The following is a 20,871-nucleotide window of genomic DNA, read 5'->3' on the forward strand; positions in this document are numbered from 1 at the left end:
TAGCAAAAAAAAATTCATGATGCAATTATGTCTTTCCAATATTTGATTAGATTAGCAAAGTTTTTTTTTTTTTTTATATATATACACACATATACATATATATATATATAGAGAGAGAGAGAGTATTGAGATAGCAAAGATGTTACCAAAATACACCATTTCAATATCTGATGTTTAAATTTATCCCTCTGAACTTCTCGGAGTTTACTATTGTTTCTGTGAACTAGTTTTATTATGGGTCAGTTCAACACAGGGAAATCAGTAAAAGAAATAAAGAATAGAAAACAGAATATTCTTTGTTGCTTTTACAATTTTTCTTCCTAACTGAATAAAGCAACAGGACAATGTGAAAGAAACGAACGTAAGCCTTGAATATACATTAAGTCTTGAATATACATTAGCTGGCTATTTAATTCTCAATGAGTAATGTAACTTCTCTGGGCTTTACTCCACTTGTGTTCAAAATGAGGATTTGGAACCTAACATAATTAACTTTTCACATTTTAATTATGAAATATTTTAATAATAAGGATATTGTACAAAATGTGTACCACCTATATCTCTATTACATGTATTTAACAAATGCAAATATTTTGTCATATTCACTTTGGGTAGGTCTTTTTTTTTTTAATAATGTTCTATCATTTGCACCATAAAATTTTAAGTTTACAACTTAAAGATTTTTAGTTATCTTTATGTAGCCATCACCAAAGTGTTATGTAGCCATCACCAAAGTCCAAGTTTAGAACATTTTCATGCCCCTTAAAAGACATCCTGCATTCTTTTCACTATCAAGTGCTGTTCCTGGATTCATTTTTTCTGAACCCCTCATATAAGAAATCATACTCAAAGTGGACTTTGCATCTGGATTTTTTTCACTTAACAAAAAAGCCAGCAAATTACAGCCCATAGGCCAAATCCTCCTAACTCCTACTTTCATAAATAAATTTGTGTTGGCTTCAGCCATATCTATTAATTTCCATAGCATTTGTGGCTACTTTCCTCTATGTCAGAGCTGAGTAGTTGCAATAGAAATATTATAGATTGCAAAGCTTACAGAAATTGCCACCCGGCCCTTTAAAGAAAGAGTTTACTAGTCCACACTTGGCAAGTTTTCGAGGTGCAGCACACTGTGGCATGTTTTAGTACTCACTGTTTTTGTTGTTCCATAGCATCCTACCCTATACATAAGCCACATTAATTTATCCATTCCCCAGCTGATGAGATTATTTCCAGTTCAAGCTTTCTTTCCATTTTATAAAACACAGTGTTTTTTCTTTCAACAATGTTTTAAAGTTTTCCTCATATAGGTTTTGCACACTTTTTATTAAGGTGTTTTTTCTAAGTATTTTAGTAAAATAATTTGGTGCTAAGATCTACAAGTACATAAAATTTTTTCAAATACTTTGTAAGAATTCTTGACAATGACTTAGAGAGTTTCAGATTTTGGAGTATGTCAAATTTCAGATTTTTGGATTAAGAATGCTCAACCTATCCTGAATTTTCTAACATTGACAGAGTCTTACAATCCTAAAATCAATCCCATTTTTGTCAAAATGTATTTTAATAATGTGTTATATTATCTTTATTTTAGTTTTTCAGACAAACAAGACTTTATTTCCTTGTTTTGCAAATAAAGGTAACCGAGTTTGCTCTTTTTGGTAGTCAAAGAGATAAAATGCCCACATCCTCGTCCAACTCCTCCACCTGTTCCTTGGCTTCAATCTTGACTTATTATGTAGTTTCCATTATTTATTTTATTTCCTTATAGACTAATATATAAAGTATTTGTACATATTTTCACATTTATGAAAAAGAAATTGTATTAATTATTATTTAATTTCTACTTTTGATACATATTTAAAAGATATCAGAAAATCTAAGTTGAATTGAAAGTCATTTAATATGAGAAAACATATTGACGTATATAAAACAGTACCAGATTAAAGGAGAGTGATAATAGAGTAACTTCAAGATATGTAGACAATCATTTGATGAAATACTTTTATATAAAACAAGTGACCATCAATGTCCAATGAACAAATTCCTAGGGTAAAAATGTATTTATTTTTTCCACTATTTTAAATACAAGTTATATAATCATCCCAAATTTCTCATTGTTGCTATGTATTTTTGCATTCAATAGTATTTATTTTTTCTAATGATGTCTTCATTGGTATAAATGCTTTATCCTCACTTTTGAATATTATTTATTTAGGTAAAGAATTCACAAATGAGAGTGTCAGCATTTTAAAAATTGATTCTAAAGCAAATTCCTTTGTTATTTAGTTTATGTCCCTTTGTAAATCAGATATTCTTCAGGTTATTGAATTCATCATAAATAGAAAATATTATAGTTTGAAAATTAATTTCATATGCCTGACGTGATATACATCATAGTTTAGCCTTGCCTACCTTAAATATATGTAGAACACCTTACATCAGTCTGAAGTTGGGGAAAATAATCCAATGGAAAGCCTATTTTGTAATAAAGTGTTGACTATCTCATGTGATTTATTGAATATTATATTGACTAGGAAAAACGGAAGGATTGTGTGAGTCCTCAGGATACAATTCCTACTGAATTTTTATTGCTTTCACAGCATTGTAAGGTCAAAAATTGTAAGTCAAACCATCATAAATGGGGATAATACGTAATTTCTTTTCATCTGTGATATGTAATGATTTTTTCCTTATTTTTGTGTGTTTTGTTTTTGTCCTTTGCAATTTTTATTCTTGAACGCCATCATAATGCATGAGGTTGAAATATTTGGTATCCACAAAGTGCATTCTTTCCTGTTTCTATAATGATAATGCTGAACTATGCACATAGATAGTTCATATTTTCTCAGCCTCCTTTACAGTTAAGTGTGGTCAAAAATTTCTCTACAATGGACCAGTATTTAAGAAAGTAATTATATTTTCTTCAGGACCCTTGACCCTGGCTGGATGTGGGTGGCAACTATGCAGCATGAGTACAAGACCACAAACTGCCACATAGGGAAAGCCTCTCACAATCCTAGCGCACCTGCCCTGGAATGTTTCATGAGGGAAAAATAAAGGTTCGAAAGACTCTGAGACATTATATTTTAGAATAATTTAATTTACCCTAACTAATAAAATGTGTTTACAAAAGAACTCTTTTGTTCATTGTTTTTAGAACTTGGTGTCATCCTTAATCTGCAAACTAATCATTCTTAATTTTTTAAGTTTTAGACCACTCTATCCAAACACCTGTTCCCCAATCTCTCAAGTTTCCTGTTCTAGGAGTTTCTTACAACATATTTTAAACTCTTCCTTTTCTTCCCCAGGTTTTCTGACCACTTTGCTTTCATTTGAGATTCCTCAAAAGCAAAGTCTGAGATAAAACAATTAATTACAACAGGCTTATTAGAGCAAGATCCCAGAGAAACACGCAGAGAGGAGAACATGATATTGGGAAAATAAGTGTTATGGACTGAGTTGAGTCATCCTCCAATGATATGTCATGTGGAAGTCCTCACTCCTAATATCTCAGGCTGCGATTGTATTTGGAGAAGGGTTTTCACAGTGGTAACTAAGGTGAAACTAATCACATAGATGAGCTGGAGCCATCCAATCTGATTGGGTTCCTTATAGAAGAGAAGATTAGGACACAGGTACTATATTATTTACTAGGGTTGCCGTAACTAAATAGCACAGGCTAGTTGGTTTAAACAACAGAAATTTATCTTCTCACAGTTCTGTAGCCTAGAAGACAGTGATCAAGGTGTTGACAGTTGGGTTTCTTGTGATACCTGTTTTCTTGGCTTGCAGATGGCCTCCTTCTCACTGTGTCTGCACATGGTCTTTCCTCAGTGACCAAACATCCCCGGTGTCTTCTTTTGTGTCCAAATTTCCTCTTCTGTTTATAAGGACTCCAGTTAGATTGAATACTCAGCTTTTTTTTTTTTTTTTTTTTTTTTTGAGACAGAGCCTCAAGCTATCACCTAGGGTAGAATGCCATGGCATCACAGCTCACAGCAACCTCAAACTCCTGGGCTCAAGTGATTCTCCTGCCTCTGCCTCCCAAGTAGCTGGGACTACAGGCACCCGCCACAATGCCCAGCTACTTTTTGGTTGTATTGGTCATTGTTGTTCAATGGGCCCTGGCTGGATTCGAATCCACCAGCTCAGGTGTATGTGTCTGGTGCCTTAGCCGCTTGAGCCACAGGTGCCGACCCTCATACTCAGCTTTTTTTTTTTATTAAATCATAGCTGTGTACATTACCACAATCATGGGGCACCATACACTGGCTTTATATACCATTTGACATATTTTCATCACACTGGTTAACATAGCCTTCCTGGCATTTTCTTAGTTATTAAGACATTTATATTCTACATTTAGTAAGTTTCACATGTACCCTTGTAAGATACACGGTAGGTGTAATTCCACCAATCACCCTCCCTCCGCTCATCCTCCCCCCTCCCTCCCCTCCCTCTTCTTTTTAAAAGGCTGTATCTCAAAATATAGTCACATTCCAAGGTGCTGAGGGTTAGGTCTTCAACACATAACTTTGGAGTTCACAATTCAGCCTTTAACAGGTATACATGGAGGAGAGATCATGTGAAGCTGCTTGGAAAAAATATATAGCCACATACAAGCAAAGGAGAAAAGCCTTGGAATAAGTCAACCCTGCTGATGCCTTGGCTTCAGATTTCCAGCCTCCAGAATTGTGAGACATCAGTCTGTGGCGCCTTGTTACGGTTTTCCTAGTAGACTACTGCAAGAAGGGAGTCCAGATAGGCTAAAATAATAAGCATATCACCATTGTGGGTAATGAAAATTCAATACAGAGGGGACCTCTGGGGAGTCATTGTTGCACATATCTCAAAATATGTAGCATTTATCTGCCAACACCAATTAGTATTTATTAAAGAATACTGTCATAAACATGAATCTTAATACATGCAGCTGTTTGTGTCTGGTCCAGGTATACTTCAGCAACTAGGAAATGCCCTCAGGCAAAGAGCCACAGAAGATTGGGACTAAAAAATCCCCAAATCATTCTCACACAAATATTTGGTCTGGAGATGTGAATGGGGAACTGGCCAACTGGGTATTCATTTGTGTATCTCTCCATTGTAGTTATCTAAATACCTAACTATTGCCAAATCTGTCTTATAATCCTCATGATTCTGACATTGCCAAATAAGAATAATTAGATATTATTTGTAAATGTTTTACCTTATTGTGCAAAGTTATACTTTCCTAATTTGTTATGAGTTATAGATAACTTACAGATAATTATAGATGTCTTAAGAGAAAAGAAGAAAGGGTTCATTAAATAGAACATTAATAGAACATTAAACACCTACATTAATCCAAACCAAAAGGATAATCACCCCTCATCATTCACTTCAGTACCATGTAATTAACTTTTATTTTCATAGATCTTGAGTTATCAATGCCATAACCTCATTTACTTCTAGACTAAATTTCTGAAAATCTTAACTCAGTGTATGAGTATGACCTAATACTTGGTTAAGTGCTGCCATTAGAAGCCAGCACCTACAGGTACCTGGCATAGTCTCACATGATGCTTTGAGACAGTCCATCATTAGGGAAGATGAGGCACTCTTGCCGTATGACTGATTGTAAGGGCTTTCAGGAAACCATCCAAGTAAAACAAACCATCAGGCAAAAAATTATCTGCAGATGACAAAGTGACTTACAATGGCTGTGATGAGCTCATTATTGATAATTTTCAAAAATGAAGCCTCTAATAACAGTTCATTACAAGAATACAGGTTAAGGTATCTTTTATTTGAAATACCTGGGTCCAGAGGATTTTGGATATTGAATTTTTCAGATTTGGGCATATTTGCATATATGTAATGAGATATAATGGCGAGGGACCCCAAGTCTATCAGAAATTTACTTACGTTTCATATATATCCTATGTATATGTGATACATGTATATCATATATATATATAGTCTGAGAGTTATTTTGTTAAATATATATATTTTTATTTTTGTTAAATATATATTTTTTATTTTATTTTTTATATTTTTGTTAAATATATATATTTATTTTATTTTATTTTTTTAGAGACAGAGTCTCACTTTATCACCCTCGGTAGAGTGCTGTGGCATCACAGCTCACAGCAACCTCCAGCTCTTGGGCCTAGGCAATTTTTTTGCCTCAGCCTCCTGAGTAGCTGGGACTATAGGCACCAACCACAATGCTATTTTTTTGTTGCAGTTTGGCCAGGGCTGGGTTCAAACCCACCACCCTTAGTATTTGGGGCCGGTGCCCCACTCACTGAGCCAGTGGTGCTGCCCATTTTGTTAAATAATTTTTAATAATGTTTGTGCATTAAACTAGTTTTGTGTATATTGATTCATCAGAAAGCAAAGGTGTCAGGCATGAAATTTCCCACTTGTAGCGTCATGTCAGTACTCAAAAAGTTACAGATCTTGAAACATTTCAGATTTTTGGATTATAATACCTGACTGGGAATACAAATGGTACAAAAATTTGGTTGTTTCTGTGGCATGTGAGACAACATAATGGCCAACTTGAAAAATGTTTAGACAAAGTATCTATAACTATAATGATTAACACTACTTTCATCAAAAAATAGATATTATATCTAGTTTTTTAATTGATAATTTTTACAGAAAAATAATTTCAAATGTGGTGTAAAATTATCCCAAGATATAATATACCTTAAATATATCATAAGTATGTTAAAAGTTTATCTGGACTATATCAACAATATTAAGCAAAGAGATTTAGTGAGTTTGGAGTAGGTCCTAAACATCTATATATTAATAAGACATAACTCATGTAAATCCCCAATTGAAAATCAATGCCCTAAGAAATGCTATATTCACATTAAAGAAGTAAAGACATGACTGACTTAATGTTTTAAAAAATAACAAAGTACTCACTTGATTGCTCACAGTCAGTTACAGATTGAACTCATTGTTCTATTTTTTCCCCCTTCTCTTTACTACATTCGATTAGTCTTAAAAAAAATAACAATTTTTTAACACAAATAACCTATATTATTATTGTCTAATATCAAGCAAAACAACCTGAGTACTGATAAATAGAATTATATCCTGTCCATGGAGGACACTGACAAATCTCCAGGAACTTCTCACATAGCATATAATTTCTGACCTATTTATATTAATATAATTTTTCCATATATATGTAACTAAAGGAAGGGAGGGTAAACATCTCTTCTGATATGACAATGCCCATATAACTAAATCATAACATATCAAATAAACCTATTTACTTCTGGCACCTTTTCTTTACAAGGGAAAAAAAAAATCTTTGTGATTTTAGGAACCCTCTGAGATATCTGAAGGACAATTTTATATGTAAAAGATATCATTTAAGATTTTATTTGGGGAAAGCAAAGTATCAAAAGTTGTCAGCTTTGAGTACTTGATTAACACAGCATGATGGATGGCTGTGCAATTAATACCCTATAACCTAATGTCATCAAAGTGACAGTAAACTATTTTAAAAGAAAACAAAGCAGGTAACATGATTTCTAAGAATCTTAGTTCTTTCTTAAGAAATCTTTATTGACATAAATAATCAACAATATAATAAAATAAATGATAAAAAGTTATTTTCACTAGGCACAGAATCTTGTTACCTGGAGCATATTACTCAGAAGGTAAAGTATACCTTTTATGGTCTCTTATTCAGAGCAGACCATTAATAAAAAATTATTTTATTAGGCCAGGCATGGGGGCTCATGCCTGTAATCCTAGCACTCTGGGACACCAGGTGCATTGTCTGAGCTCAGAGGTTCAAGACCAGCCTGAACAAGTGAGACCCCATCTCTAAAAAATAGTCGGGTGTTGTGGCGAGCACCTGTAGTTCCAGCTACTCAGGAGGCTAAGACAAGAGAATCACTTGAGCCCAAGAGTTTGAGGTTGCTGTGAGCTATGATGCCATAGCACTTTACTGACAGTGACATAGTGAGAATCTTTCTCTCTCTCTCTCTCTCTCTCTATATATATATATATGTATATTCTTTTTTTTTTTCTTTTCATTTTAACCAAGGAAAAACCAAGTTCTATCTTTGCATGTAACATTTGGTATGAAAGCTCTTTTTGAAAGTCTCATAAAAGAAGCCTGTCAGTCTTAGCCAGCTTGGACCATGGTAAAGAAGATCCCATCTTTTATACCTTTACAACTTTCTATATTCATACACAATACACATGCCTCATTGTGCACTTTTTTAAATGACAGAATGAACATGTTGATATCTCACCCAAATATATATTATATAATATTTAATATATAAAAGTGTGTGTGTATATATAGCCACTATTCACCATGGAAAAATGAAGAAAAAGTATATAAACTTAAAACTAGACTGAAAAATTACTTTTTAAGTATTCTTTCTTAGAAATAATCTAGGTATTATAATGAACACTTTTGAGATAACTAGATTTATTATCAGCTCAGTTTTTTCAGTTGCCTGCAGATCTTAAAAACCATCTTCAAGATGACATACTAGAAAACATAATTGCACTGGGCTCAACAGCTCACACATGTAATCCTAGCAGGCTGGGAGGATGAAGTGGGAGGATCACTTGAGCTCAGGTGAGACCAGCCAGAGCAAGAGGGAGACGTGATCTCAACTAAAAAATAGAACGATTAGCCGGACATTGTGGTAGACACTTGTAGTCTCAGCTACTTCGGAAGCTGAGGCAGGAGGATTGCTTGAACCCAGGAGTTCAAGCTGTGAAGTAGGCTGAAGCCACAGCACTCCAGCCTGGGCAACAAAGTGAGACTCTGTATCAGGAAAGAGAAAAAGAAAGCATAATTGCTATTGCAATGAAGTTTGTCAAAAAACAATTCATGTGACTTCACAAATTATTGACATTTTAAATAACGTTAAACATTTAATAGAAGTAACACTAGCTTATTAAATTAGTAAGTAGAATAAAAATCTGCTTGTATGTTATACTTAACACTGACAAGAGAAGATACAGCTATTATTATTAAACCAAACATATAGTAGTCTAGTTAGCCAAAGATTCACCTAAATTATGTAAACTTGAATTCTTAAAATATTTCTGAATTACAAGAATAGCCTTTATTTCCCACATTAAAAGTATTTACATTTAATTTCTTTATTTCTTAGAACATTTAGAAATTTCCAATTTATATTAGTATTTATTTACTTATTTCTATACCAGTTAGAACTCCTTAAGAGACTGTTTAATTGAATTTAAGAATACCTTTAGAGGTAGGAAAATATTCTGCCTTTCAAAAGAAAGCTTATAACTTCAATTTTAAAATGTTAGTCATAGGTCAAGCCTAAACACAGAAATAGAAATTTGCCTGTCGGGATGTGTACTTCCTGGCGGGCATGCGATTCTCAATTGATTTGAGCTCAAAATAAACAAAGAGACAAACAGAAAAGACTGGCCAACTAGATTCTCCTGATGGATAGAAGGTCTCTGCAAACCGTCATCTGCAGAGACAGCCAAATGGTCAGACAATAAAGCCAAGAGTCTGAAGCAAGAAATCAAGTAAGAAATCAAAAGGAATCAAAATTAATTCCTTATCATTCAACAGAAAAAGCATCAACACCATAGGATAAAAGCTGAGTCCTGGAAAATAGGAGCAGAGAAGAGGGGTTGACTGTGATCTACAGGCAGGGCTCCAGCCCACATGAGTCTACATGGCATCAAAATTGTGAAAGAAAAATGCACCAGACAATTAAGGAGATGATTTTATTCAAGCTATTACAATAAAGAGCATACATTAATGTGAACTTCTTATAGATATTAAAGGAGACCTCTTGGGAGCCATGAAGAAGAATACAGATAGGTCATTGTCTCTGAATATGCAAGAGCAGTATAGCCTTTACAGTCAGTCACTTCTCAGAAACATGGAAGTGTTTCTTGCCATTGCTATTTTCTAGAAATACCTGATCCAGGTGAAATTCAACATTATTAGTTTTATTAATGCCCTGATATAATATTGAATTTTTGATGGTATTCCTTTTGTCAGTGAGGTTGTTTATTCTCTCCCCCTTTTTATTAATTCATAGCTGTGTACATTAATGCTATCGTGGAGTACAATATGCTGGTTTCATATATAATTTGAAATATTTCCATCAAACAAGTTAACTACACCTATGGTGCATCTTACAAGGATAGATGTGAAATTTACTAAATGTAGAATACAAATGTCTTAACACAATAACTAAGAAAAATGCCGTAAAAGCTATGTTAACCTGTTTGAGGTTCTTTATTCTTTGATAGTCCTATATTTACTAGTATAAAAAGTGTCATGACAGAAATGTCTTACCAGTATTTCCTTGGGATCAGTAGTTTCTTTTGTCATACATAATTTTAATGTCAATAACTTTGATTCACTAACTGAACAGATAGTTCAGACCAAACCCACAGCAGTGCATTGCTCTGCAGTTACAGCTTCTGGTCATTTATTTCTTCTCCTCTCCATACCTGCTTCAACTGCTCCTCTTCCTCTTTCTGTTTCATCTTCCTCCTTCCTTTTACTTCTGCCTCCTTCTCCTCTTCTGTTCCTCCTTCTCTTCCTCCTCTTTCTCCTTCTCTTCTATATTCAATCTCTAATGAAAAATAAAATGAAAACTTGTTTGTACCCTTGTGAATGTGTTCGGGTTGAATTCTAACAGAAGCATTCTGCAGGAGTTCCCTGGGAGGAAGGTTGTAGCAGCCCATATAGCCTATGGCTAGGAGGAGTGAGAGTTATAAGAAATACCTGCTTAGCTCAATGGAACACCTTGGTGAAAGGGCATGGAGAGAGGGATTAAGTCTCCTAACAAGCATGAGAGCTCGTGAGATGAGAGCAGTGGTGAATTGGCAGTCTCTACACCTGTGGCTTGAGAGGCACAAGATCGGCCTTATATTAGGCTGGAGGAGAAGGCAGTCGAAAGCATGTGTGTTTCTACCACGGACTTGCTTATGCTGACTGTCTTCTCTTCTGCCTGCAGAACGCCAGCACGGTGTCTGTCTGCTGAAGATTACCAAGCTCTACTAAAGACTAAGATCTATCTTTCTAAGACTGCTTTACTCTAAGACATTCTCTCACCAGCTAAAGTAGATAACCCTCATGCACCTAACAGACCTGAGCAAGGTAACTTAGACGTCCATGTCTGGAACCTAGTTAAGCCGGACCCGAGACCTGGCCAGTCCTGGGCCCGGACAAGTGGTGTCATGAATGAGATGTGACAGAGGGTTGTGAAGAGTGCTCCTAGAATCAGCACCTACGGGAAGGAAGAGAAGAATTCAGTACTAGGCAGAGGGAGACCACACTACCAGACAACACGCCTGCCCCTGAGAGGAGTTTTCTGGTACAATGACCAGCAATGACCTTGCAGACATTGCTGAGATGGGCTGAGGAGCGAGGAAGTTTCCCTGTGTTCAGACATCGAACATTGAACATGGGCCATCCCAGGAAAGGCATATACATTTGGTTATCTAGTTCTCCTCAGTTGAGGCAATCCCCAATAAGTGCTATTAGGTGAGGGCTATCTGCTATAGTTGGAGGGATCTGAATAGTTAAGAGCAGTGTCCCAGAGTATATTCCCAAAATAGCAGGGAGAATTTGGAAAGCTGGGATGTGTGCAAATGGTTCAGTTTTAAGTAATTCACCCTATTCAGGCTCATGCCCTGTTTTTCACACCTGGTCTGTTGGAGTATTGGTCCTTGGTTGTTAAACCCTATATCTTATTATAAATCTTAGGAGTATCTGCTTCTCATTACTGCTTTTGCCCTCTTGCTCTCTGCAATTTTAGCATCTTTGCATTTCTCTTTCTTTGGAGCTCAGTTAAATTTGTATTATGTTCAAAACTACTTTCTTGTATCTTTCAGATCCTGTTGTGGCAGTGTGTCCCTCAGAATCTCCCACTTCTGCTTGCTGTATTGACTCACCTGCATCATCGATCCTGTGCCCTGGTGTGCATTTCATTTGTTGCCTGTTATTCACTTCCTGTATTCACAGCCACACAGAGTTCTCCTTTATTCATTCTATTCTCCAAGATGATTAGCATTTCCTTAATATAATTTTTACCTTGACTGTGTTATGGTTTTAATTATGAAACAGTGCTCTAATTTCCTTTTTGCCAAAGGTTTCTCTCAGACATAACACTTTCCATGAAGTTTAGGAGACATATTATTGAGATTTTGTTGGTAAAACCAGAATTAGAAACTTGTATTTTTTGACATTGGCATAGACACTATGGTTATGAAAATTTCCATTATATCAACATTTATTTTAAGTAAAAAGCACAGCCCTATTTATCCCTTCTCTCAAACCAAGTTAGTCCCATGTCATAATCACATTTATTGTCATTTATTTTTTGCAAATACTGTTGTTTGTGACAGCTGTCTTTGCCAATAAAATCCATAATCCTGGAGAGCAAATGGTGTATTTTCAATTTTCTTTGACCTCACCCATGTTATTTGGGACAAAGTCCAAAAATATATGGGTATTTAGTCCTTATGGAGGCACAGAAGGATGTGGAGATGAGAGAGGGAGAACATCAGCATGAGTGGTTGCCAGATTCATTGGCAAGCATCTTGGCAACATCTTACCTGAGGAGGCAGCATGATGCAGGGAAAAGAGGAGGATTTTGAATCAGATGAACTTGAGTTTTCATCCAGTTCTGCTGTGCACTAACTATGTAACCCTGGACAAGTACTTAAAAGTTGCTCAACCTCAGTTGTTTTTATTCCCCCATCTGATAAATGTAGCTAATGATAAAACCCAACTCAGATGTTTTGTGAGTATTAAATGTGATAATATTAATCATCTTGTAACATCCTGACAAAATTAGTCATTGCAAAATGAAACAAAACACAAAAATCTCCCAAACCAGATTCACACTAAAAAACTCCTAGAAGAATACATAGGAGAAAAGCTCTTTGCCATTGGCCTTGGCAATAATTTTTTGGAAATGACACCAAAAGTTCAGGCAACAGAAGCAAAAACAAATAAGTGGGACTGTATCAAACTAAAAATATTTTAAATAGCAAAGAAAATAATCAATAGACTGTAAAAACCTAGGGGTTGGAAAAAAATATTAGCAAATGATACAAATTGATATGGGATTAATACTAAAAATACATAAGGAATTCACAAAACTCAATAGCAAGAAACTAAATAACCTGATTTTAAAAATAGGCAAAGAATCTGAATAGAGATTTTTGTAAGGAAGACATACAAATGACTAACAGGCATATGAAGTAAGACTCTACAGCAGGGGTCCTCAAACTGCAGCCCGCGGGCCACATGAGGCGGTGTGATTGTATTTGTTCTCTTTTTTTTTTTTTTTTACTTCAAAATAAGATTTGTGCAGTGTGCATAGGAATTTGTTCATAGATTTTTTTGTTTTGTTTTGTTTTCTAACTATAGTCCGGCCCTCCAACGGTCTGAGGGACAGTGAATTGGCCCCCTGTTTAAAAAGTTAGAGGATGCCTGCTTTACAGGATGGATCATCAGAAAGTTGCAAATCAAAATCACAAAGAGATATCACATAAAGGCTGTTATGAAAATGTGAGAGAAAACAAGCACTGTCCAGGGTGTGGGAAAAGGAAAGCAATTTATGCTGTTGGTGGGAATGTAAATTGGCACAGATATATAAAAAATATAAAGCTTTCTCAGGAAATTAAAACTACAGCTATCAGAGGATACAGCAATCCTTACTCTGGGTTATATCTCCAAAGGAAATGAAATCAGTGTCTTGGGAAGATACCTATAGTTCCATATTCTTGGTAGCACTATTCATAACAACCTCAGTATGAAAACTACCTAAAAGTTTATTGATGAATGAATATACAATTGTGTGTGAGAGGTATGTATATACACACATATCTTGAATTACTATCTATATGGAAACGGACTTTGCTATTTGGGACAAAGTGAGTGAACCAGGAGGGCATTAGCTAAGTGAAATTAGCCAGACGTGGAAAGAAAAATTGCTACATGCTATCACTATTTGTGGAATTTAGAAAAAGCCAAATACACAGAAATTCATTAGAATGCTCATGACAAAGGATAGGTGAGTGGAAGAAATGGGGAGATGTAGGTCAAAGGGTATAATGTTACAGGTATGTAAGACAATTAGTTTAGATGTGTAACACACAACATGAAGACTTTAATATTATTATACTGTACACTGGAAATTCACTATGAGAGTAGATCCTTAGTGTTTTTCCACTAAAAAGTAAGTTTGTGAATTGAAAATTTTAATTTGTTTGACTGTAATAATTATTTTCCTATGTATATCAGAACATCATTTTGTATACCTTAAATATATATAGTAATAAAAAAAAAAAAAACACTAGGGTATCTTCCTTTACCACAATGTTGTTCTAAGTATTCCCAAGATCAATGTTGTTCTAAGTGTTCCCAAGATCACTGTACCTGAATCAACTTAAGTTTAATGAAAAGTGCAGATTCCTTGATATGCCTGCCTTTATATCAAAATCTTTCCAAATTGGGCCTGAAGAATCTGCCATCCTCAGCAAAGTGAAACCTCATGTACATAAAAAACAGATAATAGTTGATGAGAAAAAATATTTTCTTAGTTAAAAATGTATTAGAAAGAATAAAAAGGGGGGAGGTGACACAGTTTGCGAGATAAAGCAGTGATCCTCTCTGCAGGACTGCAGAGAACAATTGAATGGCTGAGTCCCGGCATTTATTTGCTGGCTCACTTGGGTAAACAGTCTTACCTAACACTGAAGTCAGATTTCCAACAATCCCAGAAACAATTTGGAAATTAATATGATGGATGTTTAAATGGACTTAGAACATTTTTGTTCCATTGCATTTTAAGCTTTTGAGAGATTTATTTAGTGGAAATTTTTTTATGGATGAAAGATAGTGATAAATGACAGAAACTTCTATAGAGAGAGACTTAAATTCTTTTCTGAAATGTGATAGAAGGAATTTTTGCTGTTCTCCTTTGCAAATAGTGTAGCACTATTCAAATCATTCTGTCTGAAAATGATGGTCCTTTATCCATCCGTCATTTATAATATCCAGGGCAATCTTTCCCCTTATGAAATATCATCCTTTTTATCCTCATCTCCTCCATGACTACTCTTTTCAACTGTAGGCTGCAATAAACTAACCTTATGGCTTTTCATGAGTTGTTTACCATTTGAAAACTACAAAGGGTTATCACAATGCAATGCACATACCTGGGGCCATATTCAAACCAAGCCCCAAAACCTACCCCTGAAACAAGGCAAAATAATTTCTGACCACCAACTAGAAAGTGGTTTCCCATTTCTAATAAACTGATAGCTGATTCACAGATGTTGAATCTTTATGTAGCAAAGGATCTGATAACTTATTTAAAACAGGGTTGTATTTAATGTTATTAAAAGTTACCTGACATTCTTGCCTGCACACAACTCAAATCAGCTGCAAACAAAGACTCAAAATGAGCAGAATCCTAGAATGAGGGATCCCTGAGGAAAGGACTAGCCCTGTTCCTAGGGGCTCTGTCCTGCCTGATTAATCAGGAGTGTTGGCCCTCACTGATGATCCTCAGGAATGAAATAACAGCACAAATCATCCCAGAGAAATGCAGAAGAAATCATACACTTAGGAGGCTGATTTCTTCTGAGTCAGTAGGTAGTGACAAAGCCAGTGGCTTCACCATGCTGAGAAGCAAATAATCTGTTGCCCATCCCCTACTCTACTCTCCAAACACGGTTAAATCACTAATGAAAATGAGTTCAGAGGCTTCCCTTGATCCAACACTTTGCATATCAGAAAAACACTATATGATTCAGCTTGAGTGACAAGTCTCATCTCAGACCCCACACAGGGCTGCCAGAATAGGAATAGAAGCTTATAGGTCAAGAGAAGTATGAATTCTTAATGCCCCAAGAGTCCAGGGACAGAATAGCAGGGGCAGTTTCATATTCAATTATTTATCAAGTTCATTTATAAAAATAAACTTAATACCTATACCAGTTGTTGCATATGAGAGAATAGCATGTATATCAAAAAGTAATACAAACAATTCATCTCTCTGCAAAATTTTTCTCTCCTTGTATCTTAAAAATAAAATGACTCATCTGACAGCATGCATCTGGTACCATATGCTTCTGTTTTATGAATAGTGCCCCAAGCCACAAATACATAGAATATAAATTTACCACCCAAATGTGAAGAAACCTTCTTGTTTATTTTTCTAAATTCATTTTTTAGTAACAACAACAATATAGCAGCTACAATTTAATGGGTACATACATACTGTATTTCAAATGATATAAAAAGAATGTACCAATCCCATATACCAGTCCCATATGCATATAGATACACTCACTGATTGATATCTACTTTTAATCTTAATAAGTTTGTAAAATAAGACTTAATAAAGACACCATTTTACAGATAAAGTTAAGTAACAAAGGTTAACATATTTAACCAGAATATGTTCTTTGGTATATGTATGTATGTATGTATTTTGGCATCATTAGAAAAGAATCACTCAAGAGAAGGCTATCATTTTTAAAAGGAATAAAGAGGGTGGGGCCTTGGTGTGTGTCACACTTTATGGGGACAAGACATGATTGCAAGAGGGACTTTACCTAACAATTGCAATCAGTGTAACCTGGCTTATTGTACCCTCAATGAATCCCCAACAATAAAAAAAAAAAAATTATTACACTAATATTTAACTTCGGGATAGTAATAATAATATGACTTGTGGAGAAGATTTTGTACTTTATAAAACATTTACACATGTAATATTCATTCATTCAAAGAGTTATAGAGTACCATAGTGTGCAAAGTACTGTGTCATGTGCTAGGCACACAAGTGGAAAAAGAGGTAATCTTCGTTTGTGGAGATTTTAGTCTAGTGATGGGGAAAGGAACTAAGTCAACACAGTAAGAACTATGATAAAAGGAAACACAATACTCAGAAAGTGATTGTGAAAGTCCTCCATCTTAGCTCAGTGGTCAAGAAAATCTTCCGGGTACCTGGAACTAAGTTTTTTTGTTTGTTTTTGTTTTTAAATCACAAATAGGATTAGAAAAACAAAAGGGAGGATGTGTGGAAGGAAGATAGACATTTTGCGTACAATGTGTAAACCAGCTACAAACTAAAATTCTGTCTTTATTCAATCTTGAGTGGTTGATTTATCCTGAACAAAATTTGCTTGTATGGGCATTGGCAGGAGATGGAACTGGGGAGGCAACCAGAGGCATGATTGTTAGTGGGAGATGAAACTGGGGAGGCAACCAGAGGCGTGATTGTTACCCCCCCATTTTTTAATGAAGGGTGTTTGATCTGTATCCCAAAAATAACACTTTAGTAGAATGTGAAGATATCATGAGACGTGGTTAAATCTCTATTTTAAGAAGATCATTACAACATTATTATGAGGTTAAAATACAATAAAGAGACAAAAGAAGGTCATAGTGGTTGCAAACAACTTATTTGCAACATAGAATCAAGACAGAAAGTTATTGTAGTAATTCATGCAAGTTGGAAAGCCATATCTAAGTGCAGAGGAATGCCAAGGAGAGTAGTAGTAAGATATAATAATGCCTTATCAGAGATCTGCACAAATTCTTATAGAGGATTGAATGAGAGGGGAGACTCTGTCATGATTCCCCGGCCTCTGGGTAGTGTGACTAAATGAATGATCACAAATGATATTAATAACAACATTGGAAGAATGACTCTGTGAGGTAGGAAGACCAAGTAGATATCTTATTACCATTTTAAATATGAGAAAACTGAAGTCCTAGAAGCTGGAGTAATCCACTGTGTATGCCTTCACCATTTAAATTTAGTTAAATTAAGGCAAGAAGATTCTTATATGACATGTCCAAATTGATTAGTGTAAACTATTATCACTGGATGGACACCTTATGATAAAGTCACCTTGATCACATATTTAACTTCCAAGACTCTGAAAGATAGAAAGTGTGATTCAGAGAAACATTTAATCAATTTCAGAATTGGTAATTATCTTTATTTATTTGAAGTTAGAGGTAAAATATAATTGACTATTTTAAATTGCACACAAACTTTATGGACACACTGCACTTGGACAAAATCCAGGCCTCACATATATAATATTAGGAAGGAATGAGATAGGAGCGGTACTACAAGCAATGAATACCATGAATTATCTCCTTGGCCTTGGTAATACTTTCCCTGTTAATTTAATTTCTTAAGGGATTTGGGAACAATTGTAATTTAATTTTTGACAAGATCAACTAATCTAATTTCTTTAGTTGGATAATAAGGTGGAGTTAAGACTTAGGGATCCCATTCTTTGATCTTTACATTTAAGATTCATCTAGTCTTATAATGAAAATAAGGTATGTTCTACTCAGAATAAAACAGGTGGTCAGATTAGAGAGCCAGAGTTTAAGGTATCGGATGAAGTTTGCACTGAGTAACAATGAGTTCAGAGGAGCTTTTAAGAGTTTTTGGGGAGAAAATATTAGTCACCCTGGTCAGAAGCTTAAGTCAAGTATCAAGGAGCCCAAGATGGACTTGGAAAAATCTTTGTTTCCTTAGTTATTTTTGTAAAGAAAAATTTGACTTTTGGCGATTTCTCATAAAGTTGGTATCCACTGACCATGTAAGTCAAACCATCATAAGTATATAAAGGAAAAAAGACTACTTCCAGACAAGAACAATGTAACATGTATCACCTACTTACTGATATTCTGTGTCATGTTCCTCTTCCTTCTTACTTTTTGAAAAATTATGAAAAGAAGAATAATTTTCTTTGATTACACAATTTTACAAGATTTAACACTTAATCAGATTTGTGTAACCACAGTGCAATCAGGACACAGAACCTTAACCAAAATAATTTCTTCATTCTACTCCTCATAAGACCTAAGGAAACCAAGAAAAAAACTAAGTGACAGTATGAATCACTGAAATATGAAAAGACACATTGAAGAGGGTAGGAAGGACAGATATGCTTTAGCCACATCAGCCCTTACCCCAATCACAGGCAGCATAGAATAAGGATACCCTCTGCTTTTCTAGGAGGAAAGTAACACAGGACCTTCCCTGAATCACCACACCAGGCCCATCACAGTGAAACCTATCACTGGGCAGGCTTCCATATCCCTACCTTCCAGGCCCTATGGCCCCACATTCCAGTAAATGCAGGGTCCAGAGCCATTTCAATATACCCTAGTACTGTCCCAGCTCCCACACATACAGGGTACAAACTGCCCTCATGAACTCAGGTTCCAGTTTGTTCTCCAGAGACCTAGTCTTTAGGTTTGGCACATAAGCTCCAGGCATCAGGCTAGCACACATGATCCTAGGCTTCAGATTGGTCACCACAAAACCAATGTTTGTTTCAGCCATAGTCAAGTTTTAGGCTCTAAGTCAATCCTCATGGCCCCAGAGTTCATACCTCAAGCCCTTGTCACTTTTGGCTCCAGGTCTTTTAGTGTCTGGCTGGCTCCTGCAGACTTAGGCTCAAGGCCCACCCACTATGAACCCAGTCTCCAGCTTTAGTTCATATGGGTTCCAGGCCCACCCTCATAAACTCAGACTTCAGGACCAGAACTATGGACCAATCAACATGTCTGAACTAATGGATCCAGGCTCCAAGCTCACTGACTTAGGGCCAGGACCAACCCTTCAAGAACTTCAGAACAAGCCCACCCACAGACATTATTAGATAGCCTGGCCAGAACTGCTGGATGGGCTGACTGGTGAAGGGCTTGTAGAGATAAAGGCAGCCTGCAAAAGGTAGAATAAGTCCCTAATTCTTAACTACCACAATGCAACAAACTAAATGACCAAAAGCTAACACTAAAGAAACAAAAAACTCAGAAATTTCAAGAAAATATGTAGTAGTGAAAAGTGAAACTTTTCAACTGAATAAAGAAAACAATAAACAACCAAAAGGATAAATTTAACAGATATTGATATTATTAAAGAAAAAGATGTAAAGAAACTCTGGACTGAAAAATATAAGGCATAACATGAAGAAAACAATAAAGAGCATCAACAGCAAAACTGATCAAGGAAGGAAAACTTTCTGTCCTAAGAGATAGGTTATTTTTTTTAAATGTAAGATTAAAGAAAAAATAATAAAAAGAATGAAGAAAATGTATAAGATTTGTGACAGCAGGAAAAGAGCAAATATTTAAAGAAATATTTTAAGAAAGAAAAGAAAGAGACAAAGATAAGAAAATCTATTTAAAGAAATTATAGCAGAAAACTTTTCAAACCTGGGAAAAGATGTAATTATCCAGGTAATGGAAAGTCAAAGGTCTCTAATCAAATTCAAACTAAAGGAGAGTACAACAAGATATATTATAAACAAATAGTCAAAAATCAAAGACAGAGAAACCAGCAAAAGAACATATAACTTGTAAGACAGTTCATTAACAGTATGAGTGGACTTCTCAGCATAAACCAATGAGCCATGAAAGAGAAGGATAAAAATGATTAAAATAAAAAATTGCCAACAAAGAATATATTATACAGTAAATCTATCTTACAAAAATGAGGAAGATGTAAAGACAAAGGAAAAACAAAAGCTGGGGGAGTTCATCACCCCGAATTTGTCTTTCTAGCAATGCTAAATGAAATTATTTAAACTAAGAAAGGACACTGATTAAAAATATACAACTCAATGATAAAAGTAAGCATGCACTCAAATTTGAAATGTATGTAAAAAAATCACTTATATTTTTAGTGTAAATATGAAGTAATAATAGCTACAAAAATTTGTTAAGAAATACACAATATAAAGATACTCCAATTGTGACATCAAAAACATAAAATATGGGGATCATTAAGATAGAAGTGCCATAATTTGTTTGTTTACCAGTTGATGGACATTGGGTTG

General features: G+C 35.1%; 1 long non-coding RNA gene across 1 annotated transcript in view; it reads right to left on the bottom strand.

Moving 5' to 3' along the window:
- Positions 1–8,594: 8,594 nt before the first annotated feature.
- The window catches only part of LOC128572072 (uncharacterized), a 48,560-nt gene continuing 36,283 nt past the window's right edge, over positions 8,595–20,871 (bottom strand). Inside the window, exons 3-4 of the long non-coding RNA XR_008376037.1 lie at positions 10,483–10,607; positions 8,595–8,797 (exon numbers count right to left, since the gene is read on the bottom strand). This is a non-coding gene — a long non-coding RNA (uncharacterized LOC128572072). The remainder of the gene's footprint in view (positions 8,798–10,482; positions 10,608–20,871) is intronic.

This window comes from Nycticebus coucang, chromosome 19 (assembly GCF_027406575.1).
Source record: "Nycticebus coucang isolate mNycCou1 chromosome 19, mNycCou1.pri, whole genome shotgun sequence".
In the NCBI taxonomy this organism is placed as follows: domain Eukaryota; kingdom Metazoa; phylum Chordata; class Mammalia; order Primates; family Lorisidae; genus Nycticebus; species Nycticebus coucang.